This window comes from Anopheles nili, chromosome 3 (assembly GCF_943737925.1).
Source record: "Anopheles nili chromosome 3, idAnoNiliSN_F5_01, whole genome shotgun sequence".
Classification (NCBI taxonomy): Eukaryota; Metazoa; Arthropoda; class Insecta; order Diptera; family Culicidae; genus Anopheles; species Anopheles nili.
In genome coordinates, this window is record NC_071292.1 from 57,342,543 (window position 1) to 57,359,884 (window position 17,342).

A 17,342-nucleotide genomic window follows, 5' to 3' on the forward strand; every position below is an offset into this window, starting at 1 on the left:
GCCGGTCCCGAGAGACAGAAAGAGAGAGAAAAAGGGACCGAACGTCTACAAATGGTCGTGTTGCTCGGGGAAATATTTCTCTTACAAACATTACACCACAAGATGTCGCTATCCCACGGGTTCCGGAGACATTCGAAGTGGAAACGCTCGACCCGTTCCCGATGGGGATTACAAAAAGGATAATCTAAAGACGCTACCCAAAAAAACAAAAAAGGAACCCGAATGAATGTGCCTGTGCGTCTGTGCCTTGTGATCGATCCCTTTTGCAAGAGAAAATTTAATCCCCCTTTTATGTGTGTTTTGTCGTATTTTTACACCAAACAAGCGTTAAGCAATTACCGGTTAGCTAACAAGATAAATCCACGCTTAAAAAAAGGGCTTAATTATGACAAATTACAAGGCCGTTTGGTGCAGATTGATTATTATGAAGCGCTCGGGCCATCCTCATCAACGCACGATAAAACCCTGCAACACTCGCGTTGGGGCTGGGGATGCAAGAAAATCGTAAAACTTTCCCTTTCGCGCCCGGTCACCCGGGACCGGCCGATTTCATTCGATACGCCGTGGGGAAAACTCCACCAGATTATGGCAAATTAAAATCGCTTTCACGACAAATTGCCCCGGCCCGCGTGCGCTCGTGTGACCGTCCCGTTCCGGTGGGCTGCAGGAACGGTAAATAAATCCTTTCCATCTCCCTCGATCGGGTTCCGGGTGTCCAGAGAAATCGCTCCATATAATTTCACCATCCGTCGCCTCGACCGGGTCCGGTCCCCGTTGGTTGGGTTTGTCAAATCGTCAAAATTGAAAACTGGTCAATTTTCTCCAACCCCAGCCCACGGAGGTGGTCACTTGCACCGCATTGCATCGTGCCTCGGTGTCCGGCTTGAATGCGACTCTAATGCTAACCCACGACACTCAAAATCACACGTGGCTAATAAGCTTTCGGTGCCGGTGGTGCGCTGGGAGCGTTTGATTAATCAGATCGCTTCCTGTCACGAGAGACTTCCGGAGCTCGGAAGGTGGGCTCGATCGGCAGATCGTGTGCGCCCGCGGATGGCGTGATAAATTCACGCAATCCGGACCTCGCCCTGCGGGTGTCAGCTTGGACCCTTCAATTTCCTCGACTCGCCACAGAACGCCCTAATGATTTCATTGAATCTGTCGCTAGCTCTAGCCCACCGAGCAACCGTGGGATGCGGGCGGATTTTGACATGCAGGTGTGGAACTAACAAGCGCGTGAATGGTCGGCTCTATGCTGCTGTGAGTTCCCGTGGGCAGTGCTTATGCTGCGTGCGGGACGCCCAACATTGCCCAGTGGCAACATAACAGACCGGCAGAAGTGATTTATAATTACGTTATTGTTTGTAAAACAAACAGATCTCGTCGGGATAGTCACGGAACCACGTCGGGAAACACGGCACCATACAAATCCTCATCCCCCGAGGGCGGTCTAAGCGATGACGCAAGTCATCCGGACACCATGTCCAAAAAGCCGAAAGTAAAAAAAAGTGCTTCATGCCCACATCGCTCGCTGTGAAAGGTGACTTACGGGAAGACAAACGAGCCGTACCTTGTTGGCCCACGGGGAGGGATTAAAGCTGCGAAAACGAGCCAAAACCTGCCGCCGAGGTCGAGCGGGCGCGTTCGGTTGATTGATTTATGCCCTCGCCTAACATTGTTTAGCCATATCCTGTCCGAAAGGCGGTAGGAATGGAGCGTAACAGCATTATGATACTCTCGTCCTCGTCCGGAAGAGCTACTTCGCTCGAACGGGGCGCCACAATTTTTCTTTGCTAACGCTTTGTTTTATTTCCTCTCTCTGTTGCAGGTAACATTAATGGCCCCACCGATGTCCGGGAAACGCAACCGTTCCTTATTGTGGCTGCAAAAATGTCCGGCCCCGATACGGGGAGCAAATCTAAAAAAGCTCCACCGGAGGAAAAGCGTGCTTATAAATCTTCCCAATGGCTACTGGGTTGGCGAGTGATGTAACTTTTCCGTCAACCATGCCCGTTCGATCGCAGTTGGCTTTGATTTCAATACATGCTCATTTCCTGCGAAACTCATTACAACTCCCCGCTAATTCCAAGATTTAATCACTTGCCACAACCAAACGACCCATTTTCAGGCCTTAAGCGGTTGGGCCGTATCGCGAAGGGCTCTCGCATTCGCGCTGGTATGTCGAATGTGGCGCGATAAAACATGACACGTATATCATCACCTGACGATCTGAAACCGTTCAACGCCAGCTAACTGGCGGTTGGTGAAATGATCCTCGATTTTCCAGCACACACCACCCCAAACGTACTGCGGGAAATTGCGCGCGCGAAACGTCTAATGCACCCGTGGAAAAGGCATGTGGCGGCAACTATGCCGCCTCCTTGACAGGTGATAATCAACATGTTGCGATTAATGCGACAGTTTTGCCGTGGGAGTGATTCGAAATTTATGGACCGATCAGCAGTGGTGAACTGATTTTCGTGCACCAGCGTGCGAAAGGGGCCGCCAAGGGAGTGCGAGGGCGAAAGCGGGGAAGTCCCTTTCACTGCGAGGTGGACATTCCCAACCCCTCCGTTCTTGCCGAAGCGTAACGGTTAATAAAGTTTAATTGATAGATAAATTTTGTGCCGTTTTCGTGGGTATCATTTCACAATTCTCGTGCCTCGTTCGGTCAGCCGTTTTACTGGACACTAGGTCTTTCTGAACCTGCTTAGCCGACGCGAACGCGAACAGATCGATTTTTTTGTCTCTCTCTCCCCTGCCCTTAAGAGGCCACCGACCCTTTGACGGCGTCGAGTGCCGTTCGATTTTGTGCGCGTTTTCGAAACACCTCTCGCCACCGCCAGACCAGAGCCACACTAGCGCTGGAATCTTGTAACGCCTCAATTACACCTTCCAAGTGGGCCCAGTTCCCGATCGGTGTGCCAGCTAGCTTTGCACTTTTTGGGCCGTCAGAAACATCGCGAGGTGGAATGCGTTTTTCCAGCTTCGATTTGATTGATTAAAATGTCTGCATCTAATGAGAATTGGCTCAATTAGCGGCGTCTGGTGGTTTCGGTTGTGAAAGCGTTCTTTTTGGCTCGTTCCTATCCGACGTGCGTGCTAACAAGAACGCATTATTGCAGTCGAGAGTAATATTTGCCTTCGTGCCATTTGCGAATGGGTCGTTTTATGCGGTTCGCACCACCAGTGGCACCTTTCGGTTTCCAACGGAGCGGAAAAGCCACCCCAAGCCTTGCGGATGATGCCATAAACAACGGTCACCCCTTGACAAACACGGCACCTAACGCCGATAGGTTGGCAATTTATTTTAACCTTGCCAAATCCATCGGGGTACTCGCTCGCGTGCACCGGTAGCAAATGCCACGCAATATTTTATGCGAATTTTTATGCCCAACCGCCTTTTACGCCCCTCAAACATAACGTGGAGCTCACTTTTTCGAACTTAATTGGTTTCCAATTGCAGTGATTGCTTTATTTGTCCGCCTTCGTTAATATTAAAGCAAGCGATGCCGTTTAAGGTCGCCCGATTTCCTGGAACTCCGGTGGAAACGGAGCAACTGGGCGATTCCAAAGCATAAGCGCACGGTCACCGATAAAATGGCCGTTGCATGCTGCGCGTTACCGTTTACCTTTATGTCTTGATAATTTTTCAGTAATGTGCGTTTGTACAAGAAAAATATGGGCGGTCGCGTAAAATTACAGGCTTCTACAGAGCGGTCCCAGAGAGAGAGAGAGAGAAGGGCCATGGTAAGGTACGACAGGAAAATGCCCCCTGATGGCATAAAGTGTTTTTCAGCACGAGATGCAAGCTCATTTTTCCCGCACGACGCTTATTGCGACGCTAAATTGACCCACTCTCGATTGCCGGCAACATTGTACTAATCGATCGGTAATTAGAACAGGTCCTCTCGCTGAGACCACAGGAGAAAGGGACTCGCCCGTCGATACCGATAGAGTGTTTAAAAAGGGGGCTCAACTGGCGTGCATGGCCAGGGAGGGAGGTCTCGATTAGCTCCACCGGTTAATGGGTAAGAACGCTTATGCAATCAAATCCCCTCAGAACCTCAGGTGGACACCCGTGAGTCAATCGATGAGGAACTCGGGCACCACCCAGCCGGTTCGCACGAGAGCGTACGATTTGCATGCCCTTTCGATTCGGAAGGGAAAAAAATGATAAAAGCTCAAGGTCGAAATGGAATGCAAACCCGGCGGGCTCAGTCAGTAATTGATACTGCCATTGCGACGACTAGCGGCTCGGGTGGAGTCTCTCCGGGTGGAGTTTTACCTTCCGGCGAGGGTGTCACATGCGATTCGTTCGTGCCAACACGCCAACCGAAAGAGACAGGGCAATTAATGACGCTAGATGCTAATACGTGCCCTCACCGGTCCACGGATGGAAAGGTCCTTGCGGCACTCCACCAATCCATGACTGCATTGCGACGCCGCAGAACGGACGGATGCCTATGCTGGACACAACTGTCAACTCTCACGATACCAAACCGACGGATCGGCATCCAGCGTAAACGTTGACGTTGACGCGGCACGTCGAGATCTCGTAGGTGAGCTCGCGTGAAAAACGACCATTAGGAGCGTTTAAAACCGAACCCACCCGCCGGGGACCGGACTGGAAAGAATGTTGATGGGTCCCTTTTGATAGTCGGTTCTGTTGAGAACATCGCGCGGACTCCTTTCAACGTGCCGTTCCCACCGGTTAAGGAGCGATCAGTCGTTCAGTCTCTTTGCACCCAAAAAATTCCACAAATTCCGACCTGCCGGAACGCGTCGAAGAGAAAAATGCAACACCGCCTCCATCACCTTCACGAGCCACCGATGGCACCGTAATGGTCGCGGACATTAATTTCCTCTAAATACACGCGCGCTTACTCAACCGGCCCCGGACAAACCCGGTAACTGCACCTTGTTACATTACGCCGGGTTACGCTACCGGAGGCTCCGATGGCTTGCATCACGCGGCCTGCAGCTGGGAATGCAGCGGGCGACGAAACAAAATGGCGCAAGCAGTGAAGAGAAAACGCGCACATCCTGGATCCCGCGCGCACCGTGCTCATCGATTTGTGATCGTTTGCTGATCACCGTAACGTCCTCATCGGCCTTTCTGCCTTACCTTCCGTCAATAATCGACCAATTCGATCTGGTCTGAGAGACTCGGTGAATGAAGAAGTGAATGAAGGAAGAAAAAACTAACGAAACAAATCCCCATCTCGTCAATCATCGTTCGATCAGGCGACAATCATCGGTCACAGCTCGGTTGAGGTTGTTGATTGGTTCCCCGATCGCCAGACCGGACGACCAGCGTCGATCAGACAAACAAATGCACGTGGTTTTGCTTTTTTTGTTCCTCCATTTTGCGCCGTAATTAGTATGAGCCCAAATCTGTAGAAAAAGCCCCACGTTCTGTTTGGTTGCTCGGGGGAGCAAAAAAAAATCAGTAAAACGCCTCCCATACGTATGGATCGAACGACGTGCGATTGCGTCGATTGCCGCTGAGGACCTGTACTTGCCATCTTTGGACGCGTCTGGGTCACCATGTACAGAGGAGCACACATCTGAGCCCGTTAATTAGCACCGCCGGAGGGATGTATTTCGTTGTGCCACAAGCAGCGGCAACATCATTTTTCGGGGGACCATCGTTTGGAGCCATCGTTAATGCAAGCTCCGAACAACTGTGGGTAGGGCAATGATGGTGTACTATTTTTACTTTTTTTTCCTCCCCAACGTCCTTATGAAAGATAAAATCACACAACTTCATCGTGCGCTACTTCTTACGATGGTACTTGTGTTCGTTGGGTTCTGAAATGTGGCTCCATTTCGTCCACACGCTTCGGTCTCCACCGAGGTAACTTGCGAACATTATTTAAACTAACAAACCGGGACCAACAATTTTGCGAAACCCCTTTCATAGGTCTTCAGCGATAGAAAAAAAACAGGGTCATTCCCAGACAGGAAACGTTTGCGAGACCCCCCACGAGGAGTTCAACCTCGGGAACGCTCGTTTGCTCGCAGCGTACGCCTTCCAGCACACTGCTGTGGCCTTCCATAGGCGAAAGCTGGCGAAACGGAAGCACACCAAATGGAAATCTATGCAAAACGTGGGCTGAGGAGAGCATACAAGAAAAACACAAAACGCTCATACAACCCCACCCAACAGCACGCACCACGATGCGATCGCGTGCAGCTAGGAAGGAAATTTTGTCGACCAACTCAAAGTTGAGGTGGGGGTGGGACGAGCATTGCACAGGGTGCATAAAATAAGGCCATAAATTACACCTGCACGAAGGTGCGATGTCGAAACGGGCCTGCAAATGAGCTGCGGCCGTAGAAAGCACGCGCAAGTGGCGTTGGCGGCCGCATGAGAAAATGCCGAGCGCTTCGGAGGTGCGTTCGCGTGAAATGAGGAAGATGTTGCGAGTACACCCAGCACCTCTCGGCAGCAGATGGAAATGGGGTGGAAAGCGGGGGGGGGGGGGTGTAGTGAAATCCCCACCCCCATCACCACCCCAACATGCACGCAACTGGCCCCTTCCCTTTTCGTGAAACAACATTGAAAACGAATTTTGCATTGAAATCGTTAATTCAAGGTGTAGGTCAGTGAAACAACATCATCGCGCGAGACGCCACCTTAAAGCTGTGAAGGCAACCCTGTACACCCTCTGTGATGTGGTTGGGGTTTTTTTTTTCTCCCTCCGTGGCGTTTGAGTTTTGCATCGCTGCATCGGAGCGCATTTGCTGCCCCGTTCGAGGCGTGGCGAAAAAAAAAAGACGGTATGCCATCGAACACGTATCAGCCACCGGACGCGGGAATTCGAATCCGGACGCTTTCCCTACTGCTGCGAGCCACTAAAACGGACCGAAAGCTTGCCCACCTCCCGGTGGAGCTAACGGCACCCACAACAGGTGGTAATGACACCGGTTTTTCCAGACGAAACGAGTAGGTGAAATAAAAAACACCACCGTACTCCAACTAGCAGAGACTAATCGAACGAATCCAACCAGCTAGGCGGGTTTAGGAGCCGAGAGAAATATCATTCCACGGTTAAGGATAAGCCGAAGCTTCAAAGGTGGTTTGGTAAGCTTGTGCGCTCGATCGCCACCAGTCACCCGTTTAATTGATGATGGTGCCAGCTGGATGCATCCGAGCGAAAAGCGAACCCGTTGGAATTACGAGCAAATGGCGTGTGGGCTTTCTTTTCGGTTCGGCGTGTTGTAATCCGATCGTTTAGCCGGGTAATTAAACGGAGTTATGTTTGATGTTTGAGCTGGAGGCGCTTTCTCGTGAAGCGTGGTTGAGCTTTTTTTTTTACCCGCTCCATCCGTAAGCCGGTGAGATGCTGTGTTTAGGTGAGGAGGCACTGGGTTTCTTCTGCCCCGTGTAGTAAAAAAAAACACAAAAGAGTTTGAAATAATAACCATGCTGAAGATGCGTGAATAATCAAACAATCATTACCCGCTAAAATGTGGCCATATTATTCACTTTGGAAGGCAAATTCATTAAAAAGCTTCATTTGGCGAGGGCTTTTTTTTACTTCGCTTGAATCTCGATAATCGAATGGAGCGCTTAGTTTTCAGTTTCACGACTCGACAACGGACTGTATTTGCTATTACCGGAAGCGAGCGATGAGTTACCCGTGTCCAGTACGACTGATTGATTTTTCCCACATTCGGTGCGGGATTTCCGCAAACCCATCATGGGTTTCTGCAAAAAAAAACGAGAAGAAAAAAGGCAATACGGAACATTATGCGCCCCAAACGAAACACATAAACACTGTCAATCAAAGCGGCACGAAACAAATGGGCTGCAATTAGTCAGCGACGCCTCATCCGGACGGATGAGTGATTGAAAATTTCCGCCATCAGCCTTCCCAGAACTCCACTCATCGACTCGGTTGGACCCCTTTTCAGCTGGGTTTAATAACAAATCATCATGGAGGGCAAAGATCCGAGCCGAGAGAGCCCCGCACTGCACCGATCGATACCGAAGCCTCAAGCTCCATCATGGGTCGGTTCCCGGGCGAAAGGGAAACCACTTATCGTGTCCATCATTCCGCTATTACTCATCTTAAGTGCCTTCGGTACGGTACAACGGATCCGCCACATCCAGTGCGTGTCCCCTTGCGCTCGCAAAGCGAGAGAGCCAATCGTAACTTATCAATTATCCTCCGATCCGACCGGAGAATGTCATCCGTTTGCCGGTGCCCGGTTGCAGGAAGTACTGCTGCCGGTGCAGTTGCAGCAGCGATGCATATAATGCATATCAATCGCACCACCGCCACGATTAGCCGGGGCCGGGCTTGGGTGGCTACAATTCAATTAGCGAGTACGAGACGGCGCAAAACGGTAATAAATTCCGGTGCACGAGTTCGAGAGCCAGTGATTGCGATTTAATTGTGTTCAGCTCACCGACCGGTGGCTGTTGCGTTCCGTTGCGTGGAAGAATTGCTCAAAAATGTCACACCAGCCCGGATGGGAAGTCCACGATCGGTTGGCTTTATCAGCTGCGTAAAGGTAACGTGCTGCTTCTCAGCCTTTAGCCAGCTCATCTGAACATCTGGGAAAAGGTCCTTCCATCACAGGTCACGATCGGCACAGTTTCGTCCCGGTGACCTCGTGTAGCCCAGAAGGTGCCATTACCGTGCAGCTGAGCTATGCAAAAAAGGTAAACGAACGTCTTTGGGTATTTCATCATTTCACCAAGCGAGCTTCACGACGTTTAGTGCCGATCGTTTGCATTTCCCTAAATTTGACAGCCATAATTACCGGTGGCAAATGCTAAAACACAAAAAAGGAACGTAAACTCCCCTCGTTGCGCGCTCATTTGCGGCCATTAGTGCACCCGTTTACGCGAACGCATCGTTCCGTTGGCCTCGTTTCTTTTTTTTTGCCGAGGAAAACCGACACTAGTCCACCGCATTGGCTCACCGGCGGGGAGTGAAAAATTGAGTCAACACCTTTGTCTTTTAATTATCCTAAATGTGCACCGCCCGCGGAGACGGTTGTTCGGTTCGGTGTCGTGCGCTAATGTGTGCATTATGCATTTACGGCGAGTTTTGGGCTCCCCTTCCAAACGAGCAAGCCTTCCCTCACATGGATTCGCTCGTTCGACAGAAATGGCTCCAAAAAAGCGAAAAAAAGGGTATAACTTAAGCCCTTCGTTGGCTCGGTTGGCAACAGGCGTGTAGTTATGGGGGGTAAAAAGCTTCCCTGCTTACGTGACGAAATAACTTGCTACAGTATGATTTTGCTTTTCTGTGACTTTTTTATGCCACCGAAGAGGATGCACAGTCTTTTTTCTTTTGTTGACCCATTTGGCATAGTTCAAAACACGCTTCCTGGGTGAATTTGAACGGATCAGTTTTCCTGCATCGCTTCGTTAACTATTCTCGGCGGGCGTCAATCAAATGCATTCGTCCTATCGAAGTAACATAAAGCGATTCCAAAACTTTGCCAGTTCATTCGATCAATTAGCACCACGATGAGGCGCGATGCCAATAAAACTAATTTCATGCGTTACGGGCTCGCGAACAAACCCACCAAGCCGCAACAAACATCCGCTGCAAATCGCCACCAGAAGATCTAACCGTTTGCTATTTTACCTATCTTTCCAGGTGAGAAACGATTCCGGCACGAATGTGCGACAAGGAACAGGAAACCGGTGAATAACAACAGAGGTGTAAAATATTTTACCAACCAGCGAACCGAACATCCCTAGTTGTAGCCGCATAGAGAGGGTTTTTTTTGACGCCATAAAAGAAAATAACATAAAGTTGGGTGAAAACGATAAGCGTAGAAATTGAAATAGGCTGTTAATTGTGGCGGAAAACACAACCGTCGGTTTGTTAATGTTTTGTAGGTTCAGTATTATTATGGCTTTCATGGGAATTAACGACAATACGGAAGAGTAGCGTCCTTCATGCTATTCAAATCATCCCACGGAATGTGCACTAAGCAGCATTTAATTATGAAATGCATCATAATCTTGCGCTGGTGAACCCATTATCAAAACTAGTTTGGAGTAATCACACAGTCAAACACACCTAACACCCCATTTTCCGCATTATCACAACTCACACAATAAACAGCGTTCATTCGAATTGACGAGCGCGTTAACAGCGTGGGGGGGTGTTCGCTGAAAATTGATGCACATTTGGGTTTGGCTTTTCCGCCCGATAAGCGAGCTTATATCGAGCAGGTCCAATTCTCGACGGCAAATGTTACAACAACGGAAAACCATCAACATTCCATCAATTAGCGCCACATAAAAGCCTACATGCAACGCGCGAACCATCAAGCGCCGCAACGACTAGCTCAACCGTGGGCCCCGTGTGAGTGAGCGAAAACGAAGCTGAAAATGAAAAGAAAAAGAAAACTCCAGCCCCCTGATTTCAAAATCCCGCTAAGTAGGTAATTATGCACACTCGTTAAGCTGGCGCAACACATTCACACACTATTGCTCCAGTTCGGTGTGCATAAAACCATTTACTACCGGGCACTGGGTCGGCGTTTGCATTATGGCGGTGAAAAACCCCGCATGTGAAACGCAACCCGGCGGTGGCGCTGTGACCACGTGTTGGAAGGGCACCCGCGAGAAGAACCATCCTGCGCAAGAGGTAGCACACCAACCACAACTCGTGCTAGGACTAACGTTACCTGAGCGTTTTTTTTTGCCAACTGAGGCTGCGTTATGAGATCGAGCAGAAGAAATATCGATTTCACTTAAGGGAAGCATCGTTTCAATTGAGAATTTGCGCGTTTTATTTCTTCTCTCTTTTCTTTTTCCCAACACACCATCGCTAACGACGCCATTGACAGCAATCAATAGAGCCCCCGGCTAATTGGCAGGTACATAATCGCTGTCCCTTTGGTGGCACACCACGGAAACTCCGCTGTGACAGCTGATATCCAAGTGTCAAAATCTAGACACCATTTTCCACGTTGCCCCACGCAACGGAATGCCCGCTTCTGTACTCCGTCAGGTGTAGATAGACGCTATTTGTTTGTATATACGACCCTCGCAATATGTTTCGTTTTTTTTTGCAAGCTGCGAATTTACGTTCGCGTACCTATTGTGTACCCATTTAATTGCATCAATCATCGTCAGGCTGGCTGGCGCGCTGACAGGCGAGCCCACAAACGGTGTGTTCCTGGCCCCGGCGGCAGCCCAACGCTGACATTGCGAGCAATTAAATAAAAAGCACTGCACCAACGGGACGCAGCATGGGGCTTCAAGGGAGCGAACGATGAAGCGAGATTAATGAAGATTAGGGCCACACTGGGGAGTCGCCTCCTGAGTCGAGGGTGGGCCACCCATTTTGGGCGGTGGTGTGTGTTTTCTTTTTTTGTTTTGCTCCCTGAGCCAAAACAGCCCGAAGCCTCTGGCATGGCCAACTGGGGAGTGATTAAGAGCAATCGTTATTGCTCTTCTACAAAAGCCGGCAGTTGACTAAGGCTTACAGCTACTCAACTGCCTCTAGCGGTTTGCGAGACGCTGTTTGTAAACAAAAAAAAAATGGATTTATTTGTGGTTGCTTGGAAAACAGCTCCCAAACGTAATTAAATAATTTTCCGAGCCTGTGATACCCTAATAAAATCACCCGTCGTTACGCTCATCGACGCGAAATTCGCTAGGCATCGTAAGCCGAAAACAAAAACAGGGTCAACAATCTCGCTCGAACCCTTACACGAGCTGAAGAGGGAGCAAATTTTCACGTGCATTATTGAATCGCAGCTCCGATTTTGATTGTGATTTCGCCACATCGCATCGCATCCATGCAGCGAAAATGGTCGGACCCGGGTCGGACGTCAGCGACGGCTTACGATCGAAATATATCGCGCTCGTCCAATTCGCGGCCCTCGCGATGCATAAATAAATTTAATTTCGTACCGAAGTATTTCCAATTTTTGACGCACCGCCTCGGTAATCCAATTTTCCCGCGAGATGCGAATTTCTCGCGCCCAGCCCCATGATGGGTTGGTGTGTAAAAAACAGACAGGGCCAACCAGCCCGGTACGATGTGGAAATGATGGGCAACAGAGCAATATGATTTCGCGAGGGCCTCACCGCCCATTTGCATGCCGATTTTCCACCTCTTTTTTCTCTCGAGCCCAGCACCACGTGGGCCGCATCATCGGTGTAGATTCATCTGCGTGGTTGTCGCAATTAAATCGCCCCCACCGTACGCAACCGTTCCCTTGGCAGCTCAACAACCACACCCCATACGAAGAGAAGCTCCCATTTTTATGAGCCGCGTTGTTTGGGAGCTGCGATTTTCTTCTTCACGTTCGCACCCGCGACTCGAACTTATGATTGAATGGTGCTATTTCTGCGAACCACTCAATTCGATCCGGGGCCGATCCAATTTCCTCCACGCCCCCGAAGCTGCTTCTTTTGGGGTCGGAAAATTTTGGACAGTGTTTTTCTCTTTTGGCAAGTCCGTTACGCTCCATTTGCAATCCTCCCCCGCTTGCAATTGCCCACCCCGTTCGCCCTGCGCATTACTTCGCGGTTATTCAACGTCTCGTGACGTCCTCGATCGCCCTTTCCGCTACACCATTGGCATCAAATGTGGATCGAAATTAATTACGATTCGATCGAAATTTTCTTTAATTACTCGCAACGTTCCGCGAAGCGCTCGAGCACAGGTCGGTGCTGGTGCGTTTCGGTGCGCTTGAGCTCATTAATTAAACAAGCACTCAGCATGGCAAAGGCGGTGTAAGGCACCAAGCGGTCTTCGATGATTGTGCGCGTTGAGATAATTCGCTGATTGAATGGAGTGTGCGTGTGGGAAATCCGAGTGGATGTGTTGCGTTCGTTCCTTCGTGCCCATTTAAGATCTAGTCTGGTACGGCTCGAGCTTCATCTTGCCTACTTGAGCCGCTACATTGTATATCTTGGGTGCAGATCTATCCATTTGTAGCTCGTCGTTTGCTCTGAGGAGATTTACATAATGCCCTCAGCCAGTGTTGGGGAAAATCTTCTACCCGGTCAGCCCAGCCACCGGGAAATGTCTACTCAATCACGCGCAATTAAAGCCTACTGACGGAAGAACGACTCACTTGCACCTGGGCACTCGACCCTCACGTGACCCTGGTTGAGGTCATAGGGAAGCCCTTGGCTTGCAAACGGGCGCGGACTTTCACGACCCGTTCCCATCGCTTTCCGCTCGAGCTCCGCTTAGCCCTAATTAGTGACACCCCTTCTGCCGGGAAGCGTTCTTTTTCTTCTTTTTCTTTTTCTTCTTCTTCTTCGTTATGCACTGCACTGCACTGCAGAATGATCGAGTGCACTTTGAACGCCTCCGCCACCGAGACGCTGGCAGTTCGCAAACCCGAACCCCTCAATCAAACTCGAGCCGGAGCAGATTGATTTACGTTTGACAGGGTCCCGCCATGTGCTTCCTACTTTGCGGCCTGCACTGCACGGATCGAACGGAATCGGGAAGGTTGAGTGAGAGCAAAACGAAAAATCTGACGGCAACATGTTGAGGGAGGCCAAGAAAACATACCTCATTGGCGCGAGACCGACCGGTAGGCCATAAAAGACCCGCCGATCGGTGATTGGTACTTCGGCCACATATTTCTGCGGCCCTTCCGATCTCGCAGCTGAGCGCGCGCGCGCACACTCGCGCCTCTCGAGTGGAGCGGTTGGGTGGGTAAGGTTACGTTTTTTTTTTGCTATGTTTAGCTCCCACCCACTAACCAACCCTTGGCTTATCGCGGCGCACATAACTCAAGCTGCCAACGCCTGCGCCTCCGGTAGGCTCGAAGGAGAGTCACCGTGGCCAAGCCGGCGCAATTTGTGTCCAAACTGAAGCTTACGGAATTCAATTTATGACCTCAAATTGGATCATTTCCAGCTCAAACGTATCAATTACGGTTGCGGGGACTTTTTTTACCTCCCATTTTCTCCGGGTGGTTGTATTTTCTTTCTTTTTTTTCTCCTTTTATTTGCTCGATCCAACAGATCGATTATTGAAATTGTGAGAAAAAAAATCTAACAAAATCCGTTTCTGTTGTTGCATCACGCGCTCTAACGCTTTGCTCTGGCGTAAAGAGGCGCCTCCATACCCGGATGTGGGTCGGTGGGATGGCTTGGGTTGGAGAAAAACAAAATTGTTACCCTTCCTTCGATGAAAAAAGCGCCCCTCGTGAAAGGAAACGAACAGCTCATTCACACTCCGTAACGGAAAAAAGGACACTACTTAGTCGCTTTTCACCTCGCCCGAAGCCACATAATCAGCCCGTGTCCATCTCCGCTCGGCTAGCTCCAACGCCCTTTCAAATGGGCTTTTCCGATCGGACTCTCATCAACCCACTACCACAACCGATGACGAAGCAGTGCACCAGCAACCGACAGCGCAAACCATTCAATAGCAGTGAGGTACCAATTAAATCAATTTCCTGTAATTACCGTCCGGATTACCTCACCGGTTCTGACCGCGTCGGTGGGTACCGGGGCCGGAGGAATGGAGAGGTGCAAGGGCGCAAAAGGCCCTCGAGGAATGTGATATTTGTGAGCCTCGGCAACCGGCAGCGGGCGTAAATGTGCTAACGGATCGAGTTTGCACGCTTTGGTGACGCGAATGGCACGCATCGGTGCATCTGCCCCCCAAGCGGAGTGGATCGGTTTCACTCACCGGTGGTTCATTTTCCACACCCGTGCGCCGTGGAAATTGTATCCGTAGACAAGCGCCGATGGTGGCCGATATATGCCTTCGCAGAATTAACTCCGAAACGGTAGCAATTTTGAGTTCCGCTTCGCACGCAAGTTTTCCCATTCGTTTTTCTTTTCTTTTTTTTTTGCTCTTGTTTTTCACCCAATGCACAAAGTGCAATCAAAAGCGAACACAAAAATTAAACGAAAATAAAGAAAAACACGAAAAAGCCAATCAGCACATTCGCTGGCAGAATCGTTCTCGCACGAAATACCGCTCGTCGGTGTCGTTTGCAAGTTACCACATCGAACCATTCCGGCCGTTCCGGGCACGCAATGGCGGTGATGGCTTTCTCGAAACCTGCAGTCGAACCGACTAGCCACCCTACCGGAAAATGTCGTAAATCAGCAGTTCCAGCGAAAAACTGTGCCACCGGTACCGGTTTTGCGAGAACTTTATCGCGTGTGTTTGCAACTTTCGTACGGCTCGGTCGCCGAACTACCCGTGCGGTAACGATGGCCTGTAGAACACGCCCAGTCCACAAACGGTGCCAATCGTGCCGGTGTACACAGCACTTCCGCCGTTGTCAATTTGTCTTCCCGACGGCAAGCATCGCATCTCGAAAATCAATCTAGCTTCGAACGCAAACTTCGAGGGATGGCTTCTGACCTTCTCGCAGCAACAGAGAAAACGCTACGAAGCTACGAAGTTCGGCTGCAGTTGAAATATTTACCGAAAGTTGCATCTGTTGCACACCACCGGAAATGCACGCCGTATGCAATGAGCGTGAAATATTGATCACAAAACTTTATTGCGCTACTGGTACGCAGCAGCAGCAGCATCCAATCGCCTCGAGACAGGCGCTTTTCCGTTGCTGTTTTCGTGTTGCGGGCGTAGATGGAAAAATATGCGCACAAACATGCACACACACACATACAGCTGGAGCGAGGAAATGAATATCGAATGATGAAACTGCTCGAACGTGAGTTATGCCGCTTTCCGGTCCGATAGAGCGCCTCCAAATGGTCGCAATCTCGCCTCCAGCCTCACAAAGATCAAACCGGCGGCTGGGCGGTGAAATCGTTAGCATAAATTATGTCGGCTCGTCCGGGTACGAGGACCTCAAAAATTGATATCCCAAATCGATCTTCAAACGGCAACAGGCGCCACGACCCGGCGCCCTTTGGAACGCCCTGGTGCCCGCGAAAAGGACCGTGCATTTTAGAACGATTTATTTTCGACCAAAAACCAACCCAATCCTCCGTTGCCGAGTGTGGGCGCATGTGTATGTGTGCTTGTGTGCCAGGGGTCGTAAAACTACGCCAAACGGTTGGGCCGCGAGTGCGTGTTGCCCTTTTCCTGGTTGATGGCAGAAATTTCATCAACGCTCGTCGCCACTCTAGCTCGATGGTGACGCCAACGACGACAATGCCGCCGGTGGTGGCCAAATGCAGCCCACCTGGAAGCAGAGTTTCAGTTTCGATGGAATCATTTCAATGGCAAACATTGACATTTTCCAGTGCTCCGGCGGGTCGTTCGTGCGCTCTTCCGTCTCGGCCCAGCCCAGGACGAGGCCATAAACGCCCGCGCCATCGAAACACCTGGTGACTCGTGCCTTGCCCGGTGCGCAAAGTATAATTTATCGTGCTCTCAGATCCGACCGCCAAACGAATCGAGGTCCCGATCGCCACCCACACTCACACGCCACGGCGAGCTGGGACGCAAAGGGATGTCGGTAATCGGTAATCGAATCGAATCCGTTCGAAGCTTGTGTCGGCGTTTTTTTTTTGTTTAGTTTTTCAACCGTTGCGTTACTTTTCCGGCTCGATCGGTCGTGGGTTTGGCTCTCGCACCCGAGTACTGTGAGTGGGAAAACTCACCCCACACGATGACCATTGATTGGATGAAAAATGAATCGAAACCACCCGAGCTGCTGCTGACCTTTTCAAAGCCTTTTGCCAGTGCCGGGATTTGTTTTTCGGCACCCGGCAGGCGGTTATGGGTCGGCCACGAGGTCGTATCACTTCCAAAAGAGCCTGGGCCAATTCATCAACCAACGGCACGGCACGTGATTGTTGTAGTAATGTGATGATTGACTGACGAGGCGCTTATTCAAGGGCTTTATTAGGTCTTTAAGGACGGTGTTTTTTTTTTGTGTCTCAAGAAAACTGAATTATATTCCCACTAATAAACCCTCCCCCCTAGAAATCTAGAATTTCATCGTTCGCATTTGGATCAGTGGCACAAGCGAATGCAACCGTCTAAGGCACGAGTGATGTTGCAAAACCCCATCTCGGTTCGAGCCCGGGTGCCGCTGGAAATGGAAAACAAACGACAAGATTTCGCAATGTCAAGGCCTTGGCACTCCTTCCACACTCGAAAATGTCACTTTCAATCGGCCGGTTGCATCTCCGCCGGGTTGCACTGTCGCCCAAACACGCATCACAAGCACAGAAAATGGAGAGAAAAAAAAAATGACACCCCAACTCGAACGAGGAGGCTCCCACAAATAAGGTGCAACACCTCTTGCGTAGTTTCCTATTCCTCAACGGTACCAGGCGGGTGTTATTGTTATGCAGGCAGTCGTCGCGATGGATTTGTTTCCATTTCAGCGGCATTAGCTGGGAATCCGGCCTCCCCGGCGTTCGGTACGTTATGCATACGAGGCTT

The 17,342-nt window shown here is 50.3% G+C and overlaps 1 protein-coding gene across 2 annotated transcripts in view; it reads left to right on the forward strand.

Moving 5' to 3' along the window:
* Positions 1 to 17,342, forward strand: part of LOC128725619 (uncharacterized) — a 67,471-nt gene that overhangs the window by 36,401 nt on the left and 13,728 nt on the right. The window lies entirely within an intron of this gene.